The 21259-nt window shown below is 34.6% G+C and overlaps 1 protein-coding gene across 1 annotated transcript in view; it reads right to left on the reverse strand.

Moving 5' to 3' along the window:
- The window catches only part of EDIL3 (EGF like repeats and discoidin domains 3), a 389125-nt gene that overhangs the window by 214215 nt on the left and 153651 nt on the right, over window positions 1–21259 (reverse strand). The window lies entirely within an intron of this gene.

Raw genomic sequence — 21259 nt, forward strand, 5'->3', positions numbered from 1 at the left:
GAAGCTTTTGTGTCATTGGGATTGAGGTCTTTTAGTGGTGAGAAGAAAAAGGAAATACAAGCATCCTTCTATCACACCTCAGCTCAGTTGAGAGTTCCATTAGCTGTAACATATGGAGGAGCCCTGGAAATTTATCCTTTGGCCAACTACAAAGTGAACAAGGGCTGATAGCCAAACTGAGAGCAACTAAAGCAAATGGTGTGTCATGACTGAGGAAAACAAGCCCTTTCTAAATTTATAGATTTGGGGATTTCTAATCACATATTGGTACAATTCTCCCAGAAGCTTGAAAGATTAGGGAAACTAGGGTGATTGCAATCAGGATTACATACAGGGTTTAATTTCCTTCAATGAATTTACTTAGAATATGAATTATAAATGTATGATTTGTATCTGAGTTTAAAGATACTTCTGTAAAATCACTTTGAAAAAAGGCAGAATATTAATTAATCAATCCAGTCGAGTTCAAATTTTCACAGGGATTAATCATGATTACAAAAAGCTTCAACATACATAAGCATTGGTGCATATTTGTTTCCAAAAATCCAAACTGGGCATATAAATTAATTAATTAATATTAATGAATAACTAAAAGATGGCATGCTATTTCCCAGTTGTTTAAAAAACACAAGTTTTGAAACAAGAATCATAATATAAGCAAAGAATAGCTATATCATCTTAAATATGTAAAAGTTTTAATTTATATTTGATGAGACTTTAGATTTAGAAGTATATTTTTATTGAGATATCAAAATTATTAAACTTGTTATACACTTTTGTGATACATTATATTTGTCTTAACAAAACTGAAGTGATTATTCATATAATTATTCTAATAGGACTCAAATATGTATAAAGAACCCATGAACAAAGCCAAAGAGGGGTAGGATGGAGGATGAGAGGTGGGGGTGGGTGGGGTGGGAGAAAGTGGTAGCAGGAAAATGGAGACAACTGTACTTGACCATAATAAAAACAAAATAAAATAAATATTTGGTTAAATATTTATTAAACAATTTAAAATTAAAAAAATAAAAAAGACAAAAATAAAATTCTTAAGTCCAAATTAGATGACTGTTAGTAGCAGACAGGCATTACTAATTATTTAGACATTGATAGTAAGAAAACAACTTCTCTGGAAAGTATTGGCATAATGGTAAATAAAGTAGAAAAACTGTCTCATATGGAGAAAGGTAGACTGACAAATCTTCCAGTTCACATGATTTCCACTAAAATTCTTCCTCACAGGAAAACCTATTACTGTTTATCAGGCATAAGGAACTCAGGCATGGAATGGGGTAAAACTGGATGCTTCATTACATCTTTTAAAATATATTTGGGTAATGAAAATTTTAGTTGCTTTTACCTTGAATCTCAAAGAAATAATCTAAAATATTAATACTAATTTCCAAATATACACTACTTGCATCTTAGGTAGAAAACAGCTAACCAGTTGGTTTATTATCCATTTTTCTCTTTATCAGGGGTATGATCCAAGAAAAAAAAGAAAGGTAGGTGTTTTAGTGCTTTGTAAACATACTGATAACTAACTCTGCTGGAAAATATTTACTTAGAAGAAGAAAGCTTATCTATGAATATTTTTAGCAGGATGTCTCTAATTTGTTTATGGTAAACAAATCTACAATATATGAATTTATAAGGCATAGCTGTATGGCAAATGTCATGGAAGCTACTCAACTACATACAGACAAGATTATCTAAACACTTCCCATAAGCAGGGTAACCCATGTACTATACTTAGAAACCTCATCTATTTTTCTGAGTTGGAGAGCATGTATCCAACGCAGGAAAGAAAGACCTGGAAAGCTATCCTCAATATCCTAAAACTCTCCTTGTTTCACCTGTGCTTCTTGATTACTTATATCCTTGAAATCATTAATAAGCTTTGATATTGGGTAAGATCTCTGATTTGTGTAAGGCTAATTTGACAACCCAGTCTTTAAATTAGTGCAACTCTACTTAGCCAACCTTTTTAAAAATGTTGTATAGACTAAAAATAAAGTACCTGAAATAGTCCAAATTCCCACAAATTGAGATATAATTAAGCAACCCATAACATAACATAACATAACATAACATAACATAACATAACATACATAGCATAACTATGAAGTAGACTAGAATATCGCCAATTAAATTAAAAATATGAAAGCAATTTAGTTATATGCAAAAGTCTGATAGGAATTTTATTAAATGCAAAATGAAAGTGTACAGTTTATGCATTATTAAATAAAATGTATTATACACACAATGATAAGCACTGAAAAAGTAATGGGTTTTTTAAATAGCAGACTTACAATGTAGAGTTTTTGTTGTAAAGAGATTGAGAAAGGGGAATGTCAATGTAGGCAAAAAAATCAGTGTGGGAGTCCTTATAATTGGCATATTATAATCATTCAGATTTTGCAGGTATTCCAGTTCTTCTCAGACACATGGTAGAATTGCACATCACCATTTTTTTTCAAGTTAGTACTTGTCACGTGAATTTCTTTGACCAGTAGCATGAGAAGTGATGTGTGCCATTTCTGATATATGTTTTAAGAACTAATGAGTAATTTAACATGTCTGTTTTTACACTGCTTCATGACTATAGAAGCAACTGTTGAAATATAACTTTTTTTAGCCTGAATCCCTGAGTGCCTACAATGAACAGAGATCCCCTATTCACCTACGTGGTGTATTAAGCCACTCAGATTTAAGTGTGGCTTGTTTATGAGGCATAGTCAAGTTCATCTTGACTAGCTGAGCAAGAAAAGGGTAATGGGAATCTGATGTCATTATTCTGTAACATTTTGTAAAACACAGTGAGCTAAGCAAAGTTTGTGCAGACACAGATTTTTTTTTTTTTTTTTTTTAGTATTACAGGAATGTCAACTGGGCATACAAGTAGAAGATGGACTTAACAGTATCATAGAATAAGAGGCAAATGATTACAGGAGGTAATGTTGAAAAGAGTGGAATTAAAGGTGAGTTGAGTGTTGTATGCCTGACAGAAAAATGGGCAACGCCACTGAGAGGCCGCGTGAGGGCAAAGGGGAAAAAGTTAAGAATACTGCTTTTTATACATAAGCTATTAGATGTGTCTAGCTAATGTCTGAAAATAGAAATCTGAAATTCAGGAAGGAGGCTAAGAATATAGAAAAGAGGAAGAAGAAAAATCAGCCTCATATATTCTCTAAACTGGCTATTCCCCAGCTCTTTTACATATGATATCTCAGTAATAATTATATTTTCACCATTTCATTGAGAGAATTGAATGATTAAGAAGTTCAGTTATCCAGATTTGGGAATATTATCCCTAAAGGAACTGGAAGAAGTTGAGGGAGATTATAGAAAAGAAAGGTGAGGAGATAGAGAAGGCTATATACAAAGAAAGGCAAAGGAAGTAGGACACTAAGCAGGAACAGACATTTTTATAGCTAATTGAGAATACAGTATCACTGAGGTCAAGGGTAGAATGTCAAGAAGTAATGGATGCTCCAGAGAACACTAACTCGATTCATCATTTACAAACTACTGAATTTTGCTTCTAATAGTTAACTTGTGAGAGGCAAACTGTGAAAAATACTCAACTTTTAATATATTAATGTTCCGAAGAACATTAGGCTGAACAAGTCTCAAAGATGAGGTGTTTTATGAGCATCAGACCTCATATTTGCCTAAATTAGAATCTAGAGAATTAAATAAATGCTACTACCAGGAATATTTTTATTTCTTCAGATAAAAATGTCTAGCAAAGATGACCCAACAGATGTTGAATGAACCCCTTAACAGCCCTAAATCATATAGGTAAGTTAATTCCATGATTTTTTTTCAAAAGGAATTTGAATCTCTGTGCTGATTTTGGTGTGCCAACAGCACATGTTTTTGATGGGTCATAATGCTTAATGAGATGCATGGGAACCTCAGAATTGGATATATATTTAGAGTGATCTTCAGGGAAATCCTAAAAGAGAATGTACTCTAAAAATTTAATTGATAGGTCACATAGGTGAGTGACTATTATAAAATCAATAACATAATGGAAGTTTTACTCTCACAAGTGTCAGTTAAGAACTTTAGGTCAAGGGCTCATTACATTTCTAAACTTGTAACAAGGCAATACTTTGATAAAAAGCATTAACATTTTTCTAAGGGAAAGAAAGGTACTCTTTTTATGTGATTTAAGTAAAAATACTTGAACTTCTCATATTAACTGTCTCAGAAAAAGGCAAAATTTTAAGTAATGAAAGCATACATCTATAGATACATTCATTTTTTAAAATATTGGATTGTTATATGCTTTTGCCAATTCCTTAGATATAATCAACAATTTTTGCAAATATTGGGTTCTAACATTAGAAAACACCATTAATTTAACTTTTTACACAGAGATTTCCACTTTTGTTGCTTTGTACTTTTACTCTAAAATAGCTAGCAAATGCAAAACATCAAGTACATTTTTTTACCTTAGAGAAGTATGTTTATAGAATTTATTGGACAAGTAGTGATACAACTCAATCACCAATATTACAAAATTTATTTAAAATACTTCACTAGAAAGTTATTAGTTATCCAGACTTCTAGGCAAAATGGCAGATAGGTAAACATGTAAACATGGTACTCTCCTCCTCCCACAAGCGCATCAAAATTACAACTAAACTATAAAACAACATGAATTCAGAACCACCAGAAATTTAACTGAATGGGTCCTACAACTACAGAATTAAAGAAAGAACCACATCAAGACGATAGGAAAGGCAGAGATGAAGAATGAGCTGGTCCCACACCCAAGCTTGGAGGATAAAAATGAGGAGGGATCTCTCAGTTGCAGAGGTCCCCCCTGAGCAGCAAGGGTCCCAGCCCAACCCCAGCCCCACAGCCCAGGCTTCCAGTGCCAGGAAGAGAAACCCCCACAATTTCTAGTTTTTACAGCAGGGGTTGATGCTGAGGAAGATGGATACCTCTGGAATCTCAGACAGTTCTTATAGGGCCTATCCACAGACTTACTTGGGCTCACTCCCTCTGAGCTCCAGCACGGGGGGCAGCAGCTTGAAAGATAAAAGTGACATAAAGGGAGGAACTGAATTGTTTGGCATTAGGGCAAGAGCTGGAGGTCAGCTTTCTCCCAGACAGAAGTGCTGGCAGAAACCATTGTTCCTTTGCTGAGCCCTTGCCCCACAGAACCAGCAGGCAGGCATCATATCTGAGACTCCATCACACTGTATGCCCCTGGTGATTCCCTGCAGCCCTGGCATACCGAAATTTTGAGCCAACTCAAACTGTTTCCAGTAGCTTTTCCATATGAATGGCTTGTCTTGGATCATACCTCAGTTTTTCCTAAATGCTCTAAAAAAAAAAAAAGCATTTGGCTTCAGCAAGCTCAGTACCTCTTGCTAAGTGACCCCAGGCCCAGCAGTAGCAGCAGCTTGCTTTGGTTCACAGCTTGATCTCTCTTGGGTAGCTCCAAGCCCAGCACTAGTAGCAGCAATCTGTGGATCACTATGTAGTTTCTGCCACATGGTCCCAGGCAGAAAACTTGGACTGTATCTCCTTGGAGGCCACAGGTTCAGCGCACCCCATGGACAGCTGGCTAGGTTCAGGCCATATCAAAACACCATTATCCAACCACCATCCTTCTGAGAATGCACTCAAGGGGTAGACTTAGCAGGCACCAAAGCCCTGCTGAAGTAGTGGAGAGTGGGCCTATACACAGTTGATCCACTATAGTGGTCAGAGTACAAGTTGGTTGTTTTAGTTCTGGGGATGTAAACTACAGAATAGAGAGTATAATCAATAGCAGTTTGATAACTATGTATGGTGTCAGATGGGTGTGAGATTTATTGGGATGATCACTTATTAAGTGATATAATGTCTAATCACTGGGGTATACTTTTGAAACTAATATAATAATGTATGACAACAATAATTGAAAAAAATTATTAAAAAAAAGAAACTTATTAGGTATCCAAGCAAAAACTACACTTTTACATAGCCCTTTTAGTCAAATTCATATTCAAAAACTTGAGTAAGTAGGGGAAAGGTCATCAAGGAACATGTATAAAGGACCCATGGACAAAACCAAAAGCCAGTAGGATTGAGGGCAAGAGGTGGGGGTGGGGAGAGTGGGGGAAAGTTGTGGTGGGAAAATGGAGACAACTGTACTTGAACAACAATAAAAAAAATTGAATCTAAAGAATGAACTAAGCAAACAAGAAAAACAGATACAGAATCATGGATACAGAGAGTGTTTTGATGGTTGCCAGATGGGAGAGGCTGGGGAGGAATGGTGAATAAATGAGGGGATTAAGAAGTACAAATAGGTAGTTACAGAATACCCATGGGGATGTAATGTGCAGTATAGGAAATGGACTAGCCAAAGAACTTATGTGCATGACCCATGGACGTGAACACTGGTATGAGGATTGACTCAAGGAGTTGGGGATGCTTGTTGGAGGGAGGCACAGGAGAAAAAACTGGGACAACTGTAATAGCATAATCAATAAAATTAAAAAAGAAAAAACCTTGAGAAAGTAATGCCTATTGAATGTATATCCCTTGAAACTAACATTACAGAACACAACCAATTTTAAAATTAAAATATTTTGAACATTGTATCTTATTTCCTTTATTTTCACCAATATACAGGTAAAATTAAGTTGAATTTTTTCAATGTTTTTGATGTTCATTCCATTGTTTAATAAATTCTGCCCATCAATTATATTTAAAAATTTTCATGCAAATCTATTAAATATCTAGTTTTATTCATCATACAATTATTTCCATCTCTAAGTCTACATGTAACCTCTCCATCCCTTCTTATCTGCTTAAGTTCCAATTAACTTGGAAATACAGCAGGCCCCTTATTACTGCAGCATTAGTATCCTTCAAAGAGTCTTCTGCTCTTCTTTTAAATAACATATTAGTGATCTCAAAATAGTTCTTCAAATTCTCTCCTGTCTATCATGATAATTTATAAGCATAAGATAATAGGCCTCAAGTCAACTATCAAAAAATGGCTGCATGACCTAAAAGAGAAATGTGAATTTTTATATGATTTCTTAAATGAAATATGTCCTATAAGTAGCCTCAATAATTATACTAGTAACTTTCTACATAGTCATGTATATATGTTCGTACCTATCTGTGTCCCACTTTTTTCCAGTAAGATTTTTAGATAGCCCCAAAGTATGTGAAATAAGCAAAACACATTCAAATAACCAACAAAAAAAGTATGGGCAGTAATCTGACACAGAACAAGAAAAACAAAAACATCAGATGTGTCATTGCAAAAGTCTGCCTCTCTTTCACAATGCCATAGTATTTAAAACCTTATAAAGAAGCTGTGTCCACCTGAAGAACCTGGAGAACTTGACTTCTTAATGACAGATGGTGAACAGTAAAGCTATTCTCTACTTCTATCAATCATGGAGTAGAGAAGTTGGCAGCGCTGTAACACTGGACAACAGAAATATGTGTATTTATTGAGTATCCAGTTCACTGGTAAATAAAGTGGAAGAAATTCTATTAAAATGTTTCTTGACACATTTTTCACAGCAATCTACTGGTATTTCCTCCTCTATCCTTCAAGTTACTCAACATGATTATTTCCCAAGGGTCCTTTCCACATCACAGTGAGACACCTGCCTTCTGTTACCTGAATCTAGAAAGAGCTTAGAATTGTATCTAACCATATTCTAATTCACTGTTTATCACCATCCCCCTCAAAGGACATTTATCCATGTATAAAAAATAGATAAGCATACCAAAGAGATTTATACGTCAAAATTATCAGGAAAGCAAAATGTAAAATAGCGATTGCTTAAAAGTTTCTGTATTCATTACAATAAGGTTAAGCTTCGACTCCCAAGTGGCTAAAACGAATTTCAATAAAAGACTGTTCTCTTTACCACAGTTAATGTTTATGTTTTATTCAAAACAGATCACTCATATTCAGCTATTTTTTTCCTGCCAACAAATGATAAAATTGAAATGGAAATAGAGAATGCAATGGAAGGATTGTCACAGTCAAAAGTGAGTCCCAGTCCAGGAAGACAAACAATTCCAATGCAAATCCAGTACATAATAAAGGAACACAGATCCCTGAAAGAATAGAAACCATTAGCTCTCCAGCCTCTCTTCTATCCCTCTTTCATACTAAACATGATTTATTTGAAAGGTTGTAGGGGAGATCCCGGATTCTCAAAGAGAACGGACCCCTCCCCCTGTCATGCTAATCTCAATTAACTACCACAAAGAACATTCCTAACAGATACACAAGTTGGTATTTGGGAAAAAAGAAATCGATGTGAGTTACAGCTCAGGAAAGATGTAAGACTTGAGATGAGTGTGAAAAGATGGATGGATTTCGGAGACATAATGGGAAAGGAAAGCATCCTCCAGACAGACAAATGTGAATTAAAGCTTGAAGTGGGAATGAGCACAGCATGTATGGCTTGCTAGAGTGGAGACCGTTCTGACTCCTAGGGAGAACATGGGTGTGACGGGGTGTCAAACCTGGCACAGGCTTCACGGAGGGAAATGAAAGAATGCCTTAAAGGACCAGTTTATTGGTTTCTTCATAGCAAGAATAAGGGTAAATTAGTGTGAATCAACAGTTTTGTCTCTCAGCTTCCAATCATCACGGAGCACAGAGTAATTGAATGATATAAACAAAGGTGACTGAAAACAACCACAGTATGAAAATGTAAGTTATTTAAAAATATACTAATTGTCTTCTGCTCTGGCTCTATAAATCCTCAGAAATCTTCAAAGTTAGACTTTTCTTGAGTGCTCTGTCTAAAGAATATCAGGAGAAACCCAATAAGAATCAGAATTCTCAGTGGTTTCTTTGCGATCGTACAAACAAAACTTACTGGAAAACTTAATGTGTTCTAGTAGGTAAATGTAAAATGTCAAAATTCTCAGAGAAAAATACCTGTGTATTCAGTTTCTAATTATTCTTATTTTAGCTTTGTTTGTATTAGCAGCTCAGTATTTGCACAATTCTTCTCAATATATTTAAACCTAAGTTAGGGGATGAAATTGTTTCAGGGCCTTAGTGTCAGAGAGGAATCATAATGCCTTTTGAAGAACATTTAAAGCCTCAGCATAAACCACACGGGCTGACAGGTACAGTGGATTTTTATTCTTTGTTTTTATTTTTGAGAACTGAGTTGTTCATTCTTTTTCAAGAGCTCATAGTCAGCTTTCAAAGCAATCAATATGCAGTAACATATTATTCAAATTGGATAAGAAATAAATACTGAATATTTTCTCATTTAGATTTATGTCTAGAGAAGCAGAAAATTAGCTAAATAGATATGAAACATATCTTTAAATCTTAGCAAATTCTAGCGGTTGAAAATCTGCCTTGGTAACATTTATTCTAAGAATACTACCCAAAAATTCATTTTATTTTAAAATACATTATCCAAGACTTAAAAATATACTATCCATACGTATTTGAAAATATCTGTGATCTTAATGAGACATGAATCGATAACAATGCAATAATGAGGAAGTTATTGTTCAAAAAAAAAAAGGCAGATCCTTTCTTTTTCCTCTCTCAGTCAAACTCAGAGCTCTGTGGTCCTGCAGGCCTGCCCTATGCCATGTGCAGCGGGCTGCATTCTGCGCTGCCTCCCTGCCCGGAACCAACTAAGTATTTACCAAGTCCTGAACTACATTGTGATGGTTGTCAGGCATGAAGCTTCTTAAAAATCACTGTTGTGGTTTCCATCCAGTAACTACTAACAATGGCTAAATTATTGACATTGTTAGGATACCACATGAAAAGAATTACCAAGTGAAAGATAGTTTTCTCTACAATAAAAGCAGAAGAACAAAAATCAATGTTATAGCCTTATCCTCTGCTGAGGGATTTAAGTAATTTTAAAGCAACATTAAGATTCTTATCAAATTATTAATATTATTCTTTCTGTTTATTTCTTAAATTAGAAAATAGATCTATTATCATTCCTCATTTTAGGTTAGCTCGTAAGAAAGAACTGTGTATCTTCTTGAGTTGATAGTGCTTTAAAATCAGCATAAATTCAATGTGGCTTACTTAATTTACTCATTAATTCGGTCATACAACAGATATTTATTAATATTTGGTACCATGTGCCAAACACTTGTTCTAGCCCATAGAGATTCAATAGTGAATAAAATAGACCAAAAAAAAAATCCCAACCTTCTGGGAGTTTATATTTAGCATGTACAGACAATAAACAAACTATTGTACAGACAGTGCTGACAAAAAAATAAAGCAAAGCAGGGGACCATGACCAAGTGGGGAAAGTGTGACCTTTTTAGAGATAAAAAAAAGTTTTTTCCAAGGAGGCACCTTTGGGTCAAAACACAAAGATGTGATGCAGTCATGCAGATATCTGTGAGAGAAGACCTCAGATAATAGGTCTGCGAGTGCAAAGCCCAGCCTAAGACAGAAACGTGCCCAGGGTTTGTGTTTGTGATTGTTTTGTAGAGAAAGGAAGGATGGAGTGTCAGTAGTAAGAAATGCAGCCAGGGGGGCAATGGAGAAGGGTGAAAATTATATCCAGTTTCAATCTTAAATCTACTTGAGGGTTAGATAATTGATATTAGAGAGTTTGGGGCATAAGAGTCATGGGATTCCCAAAGCCTTGTAACAAAATCATCCTGGTCTGTAAGTTGAAAGGGGACTGCAGAGGGGCTGGCAGTATGGCAAGAACATAAGTTAGGAGGCTACTACGTAATAAGCCACATGTGAGGAGATGGTGCCTTGGACTAAGGTGTTGGTAGAGACAATGGCAAGGAGGGACTGAATTGTGGATATATTTGGAAGAGGCTAAAAAGATCTGGTGACAATGCAATGTAGTCAGTGTCTCCAAAGTTGACCTTGAAGGTTTTAGTTTGAGCTATCAAGATAGAGAAGGCTATAAGATCACTTAGATTGTGGCAGAGTGTTGTTGTTTTTTTTAAATGTAAACATTCAGTATAGATGAAGGCAGCAGGAGGGATTTTTGTTTTCTGTTTTATTATATTAAAAAAGTCTACATGGCCTATAAATTACAACAATAATCAGATTGTCATTTAAAATAATAGGTAAATTTTTGTACATGTTATTATGTACAGCTTCCTAATACATGCATAACAAAATGCTTGAATAACTATATAAGTTTTATAATGAAAAGAAATATATGCCATTTAAACCTCTTTATAGGTGAATAAAAAGGCAGAGTTTTCAGCAGTAGACAAGCACAAGTTTTTCCCAGAGAAATTAGAATTTAAATCTTGCTTCTGCTACTTGTTTATGATGTTACTTTTGGACATATTTCTTCATACTTGGAATTTTAGTATTCTCATTTTTAAATAGGAATATATACAGTCTGTCCAGAAAAAAGTTGAGCCATTATTAATATAATGAGAATGGTTTGCACAACTTTGATGTCACCTGGCTGTCAAGGAGAGTGGACTGGAATGTATGTGTATGAACAATGATGACTTCACTGTACTAGTCAATTGGGACAGTAGACACTGTTGAGTGAGCATGAGTACTGTGTGGCCATCATATGGCTGACTGAGGGAGTGGAGTAATTAATCTGCATTAAATTTTGCATTAAGATTGAACATTCCTCTGTGGAAACTATTTGGATAACTCAAAAGGCTTTCATGGGTGATGCATTAAGGGATAATGCAATGAGTGATCGGCAGTTTCATCACTACAACACACTTGCTCACACATCACGTCTCGTGCAGTTTTTTCAAGAAACATCAAATCACCAAGATGACTCAGACCGCCTACAGCCCAGATCTGGGGCCCTGTGACTTCTGGCTTTTCCCAAAACTAAAATCACCTTTGAAAGGGAAGAGATGTCAAACAGAGGTCAGTCCATAATGTATCCAGCTGTGTAACATGAAAAATAGAGAAATATATTTATGAAGATATGATACAAGAAATACTATACAAAGGACAATGATGCCTCCATCTCCTTCAAAGTAGGCACCTTTGGACCTCACACAGTTCCCCCAACTGCCATCAGCTGCCCTGTCATATTTTCTTGAATCTTATCACTGTTCATATCTGTGCATTCCAGTCCACTCTCCTAGGCTGCCAGATTACATCACTGTTACACAAACTGCTCTCATTATATTAAAAATGACTTCACTTTTTCTGGACAAACCTCATATATATATACATTTAGCTATATTGCCTTATTGTGAAATTAAATAAAATGCTGTACATGGACCTCTCAGTGTATTGCCTGACTAATAACCATAATCAAAATCACAATAATAATATGACAAAAACATTAATGATAAGTAAAAACAATAACTTAGATGCCTGGTGCTCATGGAATGGGCACCATGTGGTAAGCGCTTTCCTTGTCTCATCATGTTAGAGTCTTAAGAAGACCTCTAAGGTAGGCACTATTATTATCTCATTTTTATGGATTAAGATAATGAAACCTGTAAAAGGAAAATACTTCACAGGTAGAAGGTAGCTATTTATCTGAAAAGAAAATCACCTAAAGGCATAAACTCAAGGCTGCAAGTCCATGGGGCTTTATCTTACCCATCATTAAACAGAAAGTTTAATGCTTTCCGTGAACCAAAAATCTCCAGAATATTAAATTAATAATTCTCAGTGCTTTATATGTATTAAACTTTGAAGTGAAACTCAGGTCAGCAAAAAATCGATCCAGACAATTGGAGATGGCATTAAAGATGAATCCAATCAATGTAGGGAGGACTAGAAAGAAAGAACCAGCAAGCCTTTGTGGGCTCAGAGAATGGGTTAACATGCATTGTTATTAAACATTGCAAATTATTTTTTATCTATTTATTTTTCTGAAATAAATGTTGAAAATTTAAATAGCTTGTGTTTATATAATTTTTATTCATTGTCTATGTTGGTTGAAAGATAAAATTTTAAAAATTTAGTATTTAAAATATAAAAATTATATTTATCAATTATGGCTAGACTATGGTTTCCAGTTGCTTGATAAAATACCACTCTAGTAGTTGTTATGAAGGTAATTTGTAGATGTGATTAATACTTACATTTAGTTGACTTTAAGTAAAGCAGATTACCAATAATATTGGTGGGCTTCATCTAATCATTTAAGGCCTTAAGAGCAAATTCTAAGGTTTCCTCAAGAAAAAAGAACTTTGCCTCAAGAATATAACATAGAACAAGAAGAAAAAAGAATCAAAGACTTCTGGTCAAGATGGTGGTATAGGTAAACATGGCTTGTCTCCTCACACAACCACATCAAAACTACAACTAAAATATAGAACAACCATTACTCAGAATCATCAGAAATTGAATTGATAGAAGTCTGACACCTATGGAGTTAAAGTATCTACATTTATCCAGACTGGCAGGAGGGGCAGAGACTTGGAATGGACTAGTCCCACACACACATGTGGTTGATAAAAACTCTGGAGGGATATCTTGGAAGTGAGGAGTCCCAGCCCCATGCCAGACACTCCAGCCGAGGGTTCTAGTACCAGGAAGATAAGTCCTCATAACTTCTGGCTGCAAAACCCAGCAGGGATTGAGATGGTGAAAGAAATAATTGGAGTCCCAAGCAGTTCCTCTTAAAGAAACCACATACCAACTCATCTACTTAGACTTACTGTCTCTGAGCTCCAGCCCTGGGGTAGCAGCTTGAAAGGCACCAATGGCATACAAGGAGGAATTGCTGTATCTAGCATCAAGGTGAGAGCTGAGGGATAGCTATCTCCCAGACAGAAAGGCAGGCAGAGGCCATTTTCCTTTTTCTGAACCCTCCCCCAACAGAGACACAGAGCCAAGAGGAAAGTATCATACCTGAGACTCCATCAACCTGGTTAACACTATTTGCCAAACTCTGGAGAGCCCCTGAGACTCCATCCCACCCACTTAAAGGCCCACCCAAACTGTTAATTGTGACTCTTACGTATGAATGGCTGGTCTTGGCTCATGCTTCGCCACTTCCTAAATTCTCTCAAACAAACAACAGCCAACTGCCATGATCCTCAAGCATCCTGACTTCTTGCTAAGTGGCCACAGGCCTGGCACTAGCAACAGACAGGTGAGATTCACAGATTGGCTTTACCTGTAAACCTCCAATCCCAGCAAAAGTAGCAGCCATCTCAGATTGCTTTATGGCTCAGGCAGGGTGACCCTGGGCACAACATTGGTGGAGGCTGACCTTGGCTTACACCACCTGGGAAACCCCAGAGCCCACGCACCTAATGGACAGCTACAGACCATATCAAAGCACCACCATTCTACCCCTGCACAGCTGATCCTCCTCAAGGACAAATGTTGGTAGTCAGTGGACACAGCCAGTCCTTATAGCTGACTGGCCTGTGTAGATCTCCCCCACTGATCTTTCAACAGGAATCAAGACTCAACTACAAGAAAAAGGTGTATTCAGCCCACAGAAAAGGGAAGACCTCGAGTATCCAGCTTGGGTCATAGTGAAGACTGGGCCAAAGGACCCTACCAGACAACAACTACATTAGGCCACACTACCAAAACAAGGATTCATAGCAGCTCTACCTAATACATACAGAAACAAACGCAGGGAGGCTACCAAAATGAAGAGACAAAGAAACATGGCCCAAATGAAAGAACAGATCAAAACTCCAGGAAAAGAGCTCAACAAAATGGAAATAAGGAATCTATCAGATGTAAAGTTCAAAACATTGGTTTAAGGAAGCTCAAGGAATTAAGTGAGGATAGCAACTGCATTAAAAAAAGAGTCAGATATGAATGATACACTAATTGAAATAAAGAAAAATTTACAGGGAAACGAAAGTAGAGTGGATGGAGCCGAGAATCAAATCAATGATTTGGAACATAGCAAAGCAGAAAATAACCCATCAAAACAACAAGAAGAAAAAGAATCCAGAAAAATGAGGATAGTGTAAGCAGCCTCTGGGACAACTTCAAAATTTCCAACATTCAAATCATAGGGGTTCCAGAAGGAAAAGGAAAAGAGCAAGAAATTGGAAATCTATTTGAAAAAAATAATGAAAGAAAACTTCCTTAATTTGGTAAAGGAAATAGACACGCAAGTCCAGGAAACACAGAGAGTCCCAAACTAGATAGATGCAAAGAGGCCTACTCCAAGCACATTGTGATTAAAATGCCAAAAGTTAAAGATAAAGAGAGAAACTTAAAAGCAGCAAGATAAATGCAGTTAGTTATCTACAGGGGAGTTCCTGTAAGACAGTCAACTGACTTTTCAAAAGAAACTTTGTAGGCTAGAAGGGATATGCAAGAAATAGTCAAAGTCATGAAAAGCAGGGACCTACAGCCAAGATTGCTCTACCTACCAAAGATATCATTTAGAATCAAAGGGCAGAGAAAGAGCTTCCCAGATGAGAAAAAACTAAAGGGGTTCATCATCACCAAACCATTACTATATGAAATATTAAAGAGGTTTATTTAAGAAAAAGAAGATCAAAATTATGAACAATAAAGTGACAATAAATACATATCTGTCAACAATTGAATCCAAAAAACAAACTAGCAAACAAGAAGAACAGAGACAGGATCATGGATATGGAGAACATTTTTGCTTGCTAGACTGGAGGGGGCTGTGGGAGAATGAAAAGGGGTGAAAAGATTCCAAAGTACAAATAGGTAGTTGCAGAATAGCCAGGGGTCTGTAAAGTACAGTATAGGAAATGGAGTGGCCAAAGAACTTATATGCATGACCTATGGACATGAACAATGGTGTGAGGATTGCCTGAGAGTGGAGGTGCTGGGTGGGGGTGACAAAGGGAAAAAAATCAGACAACTGTAATAGTTTAACCAATAAAATATATTTTTTAAAAAAAAGATAATAACATAGATACTCAGGTTCCAACTGGTTGCCCTGCTTTACAAATTTTGGACTTGCCAGCCCCAATAATCATTTGAGTCAATTCCTTAATATAAATCTCTTTTTTCTAAATATTTATACATGTACATGCATCTTTTAGGTTCTGCTTCTCTAAAGAACCCTAAGGAGTACCTTCTCCTTTTCCTTTTATATACCTTTGTTATCATTTTTTTAAACTTTGATGCTTTTTTCATTCTCGATCTTATCATTAATTTGGATTTCGTTTTAAGTATTTGTCTCAACATTCTTAAGGAATACAGTACAAAAGTTATTATTAATTGAAATAATTAAAATTTCTACAAGCATTTAATCAAAATTTGATTTATACCTATGGAACTATTTTCAACATTGTGATAGGAGTGAGCTTGAAAAAGTTGAATTTTTAATTGCCTAGGAACATATATGCAAAAATTAAGTCATTTATTTTTCCAAGCTTAAAAATTGACTAAACTTGAAGGGCACTTTGTAATACTTTAAACATAAAATTATTGTGATTTTGCACAGGTTCATGATAAAAATTATTTTATATCTAATAAGATAATAGCCTAAGATAAGCAATAATGTTATTTAATACTCTTAGGAATTTTATTAGGCAATAATTTAACATTAGTATCACTATTTCAAATATGGAAATGAGGATTTTAGTTAGCAGCACCTAATAGAGCTGAGTAAATACAGTATTTTCTGTAGAAACAGATCATTAACACAAAAGGGAAAGATCAGTTCAATATAGATAATATATATACACAATTTTGGCAAACATGAAAAATATGCTTATGCACAAGAGAAAAAGATTTTAAGAGTCACAAAGTATAACACTGAAAATATAATTCTAGACTTTGCTATTACTAAGATATGCACCAAGTTTATTTTCTTCACAGGTTTCCAAGGTCCCATAAAATAAACCAGTCAGAGAAAGACAAGTACCATGTGATTTCACTCATATGGGCAATTTAATGAACAAAATGAACTAACAAGCAAATGAGAGACAGATTCATAGATAGAGAGCAGGCTGACAGCTGTTGTGGAGGAGGACTGGCAAGGGGGAGGTGGAGGGACTGAGCAAAAAAGCTAAAAATTAAAAAAAAGAAAAGAAAAAAGCTCATGAACACAGATAACAGTGTGGTGATTGCTGGGGAGCAGGGTTGGGGATAGGGGAGCTGGAGGAGGGTACAGGAGGTATAAAGTGTGATGGACAGAGGATCAACTTCAGGTGGTAAACATACAACACAATGTACAGATGATGTGTTATACATTCTTGCACCTGAAACCTGTAGAATTTTATTAACCAGTGTCACTACAATAAATTCAATAAAAATGAAAAAATATAAAATAATATGAAAAACATATGAAGCTGTAGGAGAAAAGCTAAGAAGATACTAAAAATTGGCAAAGGGGCGTTATAATGGTTACTCCCTGTTGGCTTTACTAATCACCCACTTCGTATGCATTTCACCTTTTCCTTCCCTAAAGAGTACCCTGCCCCTCAGCCACATGGCTTCTGATCTTGAGAGAAAGCTAAAATCCACCTCTTGCTCCAGGGGAGGGTCTTGACTAGCTCGTTGTTTAAGGGCAGCAGAAGGGATCTAAGCCTGTCCAATTAGAATGGATCTCAGGACACTTGCTTTGAAGGCAGGGGAACAAATGTCATTTCTTTGTCCTCCCTGGACATGAATAAAGATGCATACTGCCACAGCAGCTGTGGGAAGATATATCACAACCACAAGGGAAACCTGGGTGAAGATGAAGATAAATTGCATACCACAGAAGACAAAGCGGAAAAATTGGGGAAAGAAAAACAAAAACCAGATTTTAAGTGATATTGAGCTCCTCATTCTAAATTCCGTGAGCCAATAAAATTCCTTATTATTTAAGCAAGATTAAATTGGCTTTTTTTGTAACAAATAGTCATGTCACAATACATGACTATTTTTTAATATATGTACTGTTAAGATATTAACATACATTACTGAAGAAACAATAGCTTCAAGGTGTATTATACGGGATTTTAGTTATTTTACATATTTCTTGACAATAAGATCTTAAGATTTTTAACTGTTTATTTCAAGTCCAGTTTTGCACTTTCGAGAAAAGATGGTAGATTATATAACTACATCTATATTCATATATATATGTAAAGGTATATATATATATATATGTAAAGGTATAAAGATATTATTTTCCCCTCTTTTATAAGTTTAATACTTAAAAGTGTTTAAAGAGAAAGATATGGAGTATGCAATCTTCAAAATTCCCTACTGGTACCAAAATGGTGTACTAAAGTGAAGTTTATCTCAGTAAAAATGTGAAAAAATACTATCTACATATAAGATAAATTTAAATAACTATATTTTTTTCATGGTTCAAAATCACTATCACATACCTACCAATAAGGAAGTTTTGTTAAAAAGAATAGACACTATTTGGTCTTTCACTAATCTCTTTTTGCAAAAGTGATCAAAGCTGAATCTTCAGAAGCAAAGACTTTTTCCATGTTCCAATGAGAATCTGCAAATAATGACTTCTTTCTGCTTTTCAGAGATCATAGCAAAAAACTTTTGGGGGTTTATGTATTAAGTTTTAATATTTAAGCCTGTTTAGCATATATTTATGAACAAGAATATACTTGATAAAATAATTAGTAAAGTTGCTCTCCAGGCACTAGAGGGGAAATATGCATTTCCATATAAAAATGGAGAAAATGTATAAAAATGTAAAAATCAAGAATGTGAAGCTCTATTTCAGACCCCCAAGGAAATAAAGCACTATGATGAGAATGCAAAAGCAACTCTTGTTCATTAGAGGATAATATGGTAAGATATCATTCTTTTTCAAAATGCATAAGCTGTAGAATAATTGAACATAGTTAGCCATGAAGAATTAAACTCCACAAGAAAACAAGAAAGAGATCTAAAAGAATTCTGTAGCAAAGTTGAGAAAATCACAAAATTTACTATAAAGAAAAATGATATATTTGTAGAACTAAAATTGAATATTTCAAAAGTTAGAGGAGAATAATCATTGTGTCCTGTGTAGCAGTACACATATATAACACATTTGTTTTAAACTACATATGTATATAAAACCTTATATACGGCTTATTTATAAAACATAGCTATAAATATTTTATATATAAAACTATAGCTTAAAATCTTTACTACTGAATGCCAATGTTACATTGTATGTGTACAGATTACTACTGTTCTTAGGAGTACTTCCTCAATAGCCAAACCAAGCATTTAAAAGATTAAACACGTTAAAAGTTTTGAAGGAACAAGGGAGAATGTTGAAGCACTGGTGTGCCAAATCACCATATTCTTCATCTCTGCTGGACATCACAGAGGCTGAAAGAAGTCTATTATAAACGATTGTATCCAGGCAGTAACTTCTATCGTCATGATCAACTGGGCTCTCTCTGATGCTAATAGGCCATAAACATAAGTTTATATTTAATAAATTATGAAATTTTAATTTTATAAACATATGAAGAAAACTATAATTTAGCTGGTTGCTAAAAACATTTTACCATTTACATTCATCTGAAAATTTCATTTTTCTAATCATAATTTTTCTTATGAGTTAATTCATTATTAATAACTATTTTTATATAAATCCAAACTGAGTGTCTTTCTTTGATATTTAAAAAAAAACAAAGCAATCAAAAATTTCCCCTTAGGCAAGAGAGAAAGGAAAAAATAAAGCTTTATTTTTAGGCAATATGAACAAAATAAAGCTTTATTTTTAAGTTGTGATTTTGACTACTGCCATTAACTTTCACATAGCTACAAGCTCTCTACTGTGTCATTTTCTGATTTTGATCTTATTCAATAACATTTTCCATTTTCCCCTTGTTCTTAAATTTTATTGGGGTAACATTTGTTAATTAAATTGTTTTCAAGTGTATGATTTGATGATACATCATCTGTATATTGCACTGTTGTTTACCACCCAAAGTCAAAATTCCAATTTTTCTTGCCATTGTTTTAATTCTCATAGTGATTTTATCAATTTGGTAAATAAGTGGTATTTCTAGAGAATTAAAATAATAATAAGAGCAAATCAATTAAAAGGAATGAGGAAAAGTATATATAAATAATCCTGATTTAATATACCTTATAGTGAATACATTAAATTCCATATAAATTAGTTCACTTGTAACAGTTTTCTAATGTAAGTGTCCTAATTTTTAAATGGCATAGGTAAAAGTGTTGTTATAATCTGTTTATGAAGACTCTCACAATGATAAAATTTAAATAAATGATAAATAATCATTGGATTGGTGTAACATGAGAGTATCAGCCGCTGACTTAACTTTATTAAATAAAATGTTATTTTGTGGAATTTAATCTTAATGTAATTACCTTTCAAAACTTGTAAAGTGATTTGATTTCAAAACTGGAAACTGATCTGCATTTCACACCCACAGATACACACACACACACACACACACACACACACACACATTCTTAATATTTTCAAATCTTTGTTTTTGAAGACATGTTTATTAGACAAAGTCTGATGAATTCGGTGGCACAGTTCTGTAACTATAAGGAAATAACTGATGTTGCAATCTCATAAACAAATTCTGAAGAAAATTTCAAAAGGGAGTTTTGAAATATTAGTTGAACAATAGCAACATAATTGAATTGCATTTATCACCTCTAAAGGTGATTCTTTTGGAGGCACAGTATCTGTTACAGCAGCTTTAAAAATATGAATCTCATTAGTTTGTAATTATATCTTGAGAGATAACCTAGTTTGAAGGAATTTCTTGCATAGTTCATAGATGTGTTTTTACACTCAATGAAATACATTGTTTAAATATCTAAACATGAGACTCAACTAAGATAAAAGGAGCTTTTGATAGTTACAGAAGCATGTGTTAGGTGAAACTGTCCTAGTAACTCAGTTGCTAGAAAACACATTCCTTTAGGCTAATGCGTCCCATCCGAACATTCAGAGCTGAAAAGGATGCTCCATATTGAGTAAGGGAATATATCTCCATGAGGAGAAATGCAGATGTGACATATTATACACCTTCTCTACAAATCAACACAACAATGCACTTGCTTTTTGCATAACAATTCAGAGGTTCAAATGAGAAGAAAAAGGCATGTTTGAAAAATAGCTCAAGACCAAATGAAACATGAAAATATGCTAAACAGAATCATATGAAAAGAGTGTGAAGGGGTCACTTTGTTTTAATGATGGCAGTCATAATAATTCTAAATATAAAGCAAATCAAATATGCTTGGTCATAAAGAGAAAAGGTCCCACCAGTTTGTAGTATTATAAAAAAAAGTAAAACACCAATATTTCATTAATTTTCTCATAGTTATATTTTCTGTCTTCTTGACTTTTTTCCCATTATATGTTATTCAAGATAAACCTATTATTTT

Source organism: Pteronotus mesoamericanus, unplaced genomic scaffold, assembly GCF_021234165.1.
Source record: "Pteronotus mesoamericanus isolate MK-2021 breed Mesoamerican mustached bat unplaced genomic scaffold, CSHL_Meso_final contig_50, whole genome shotgun sequence".
Classification (NCBI taxonomy): Eukaryota; Metazoa; Chordata; class Mammalia; order Chiroptera; family Mormoopidae; genus Pteronotus; species Pteronotus mesoamericanus.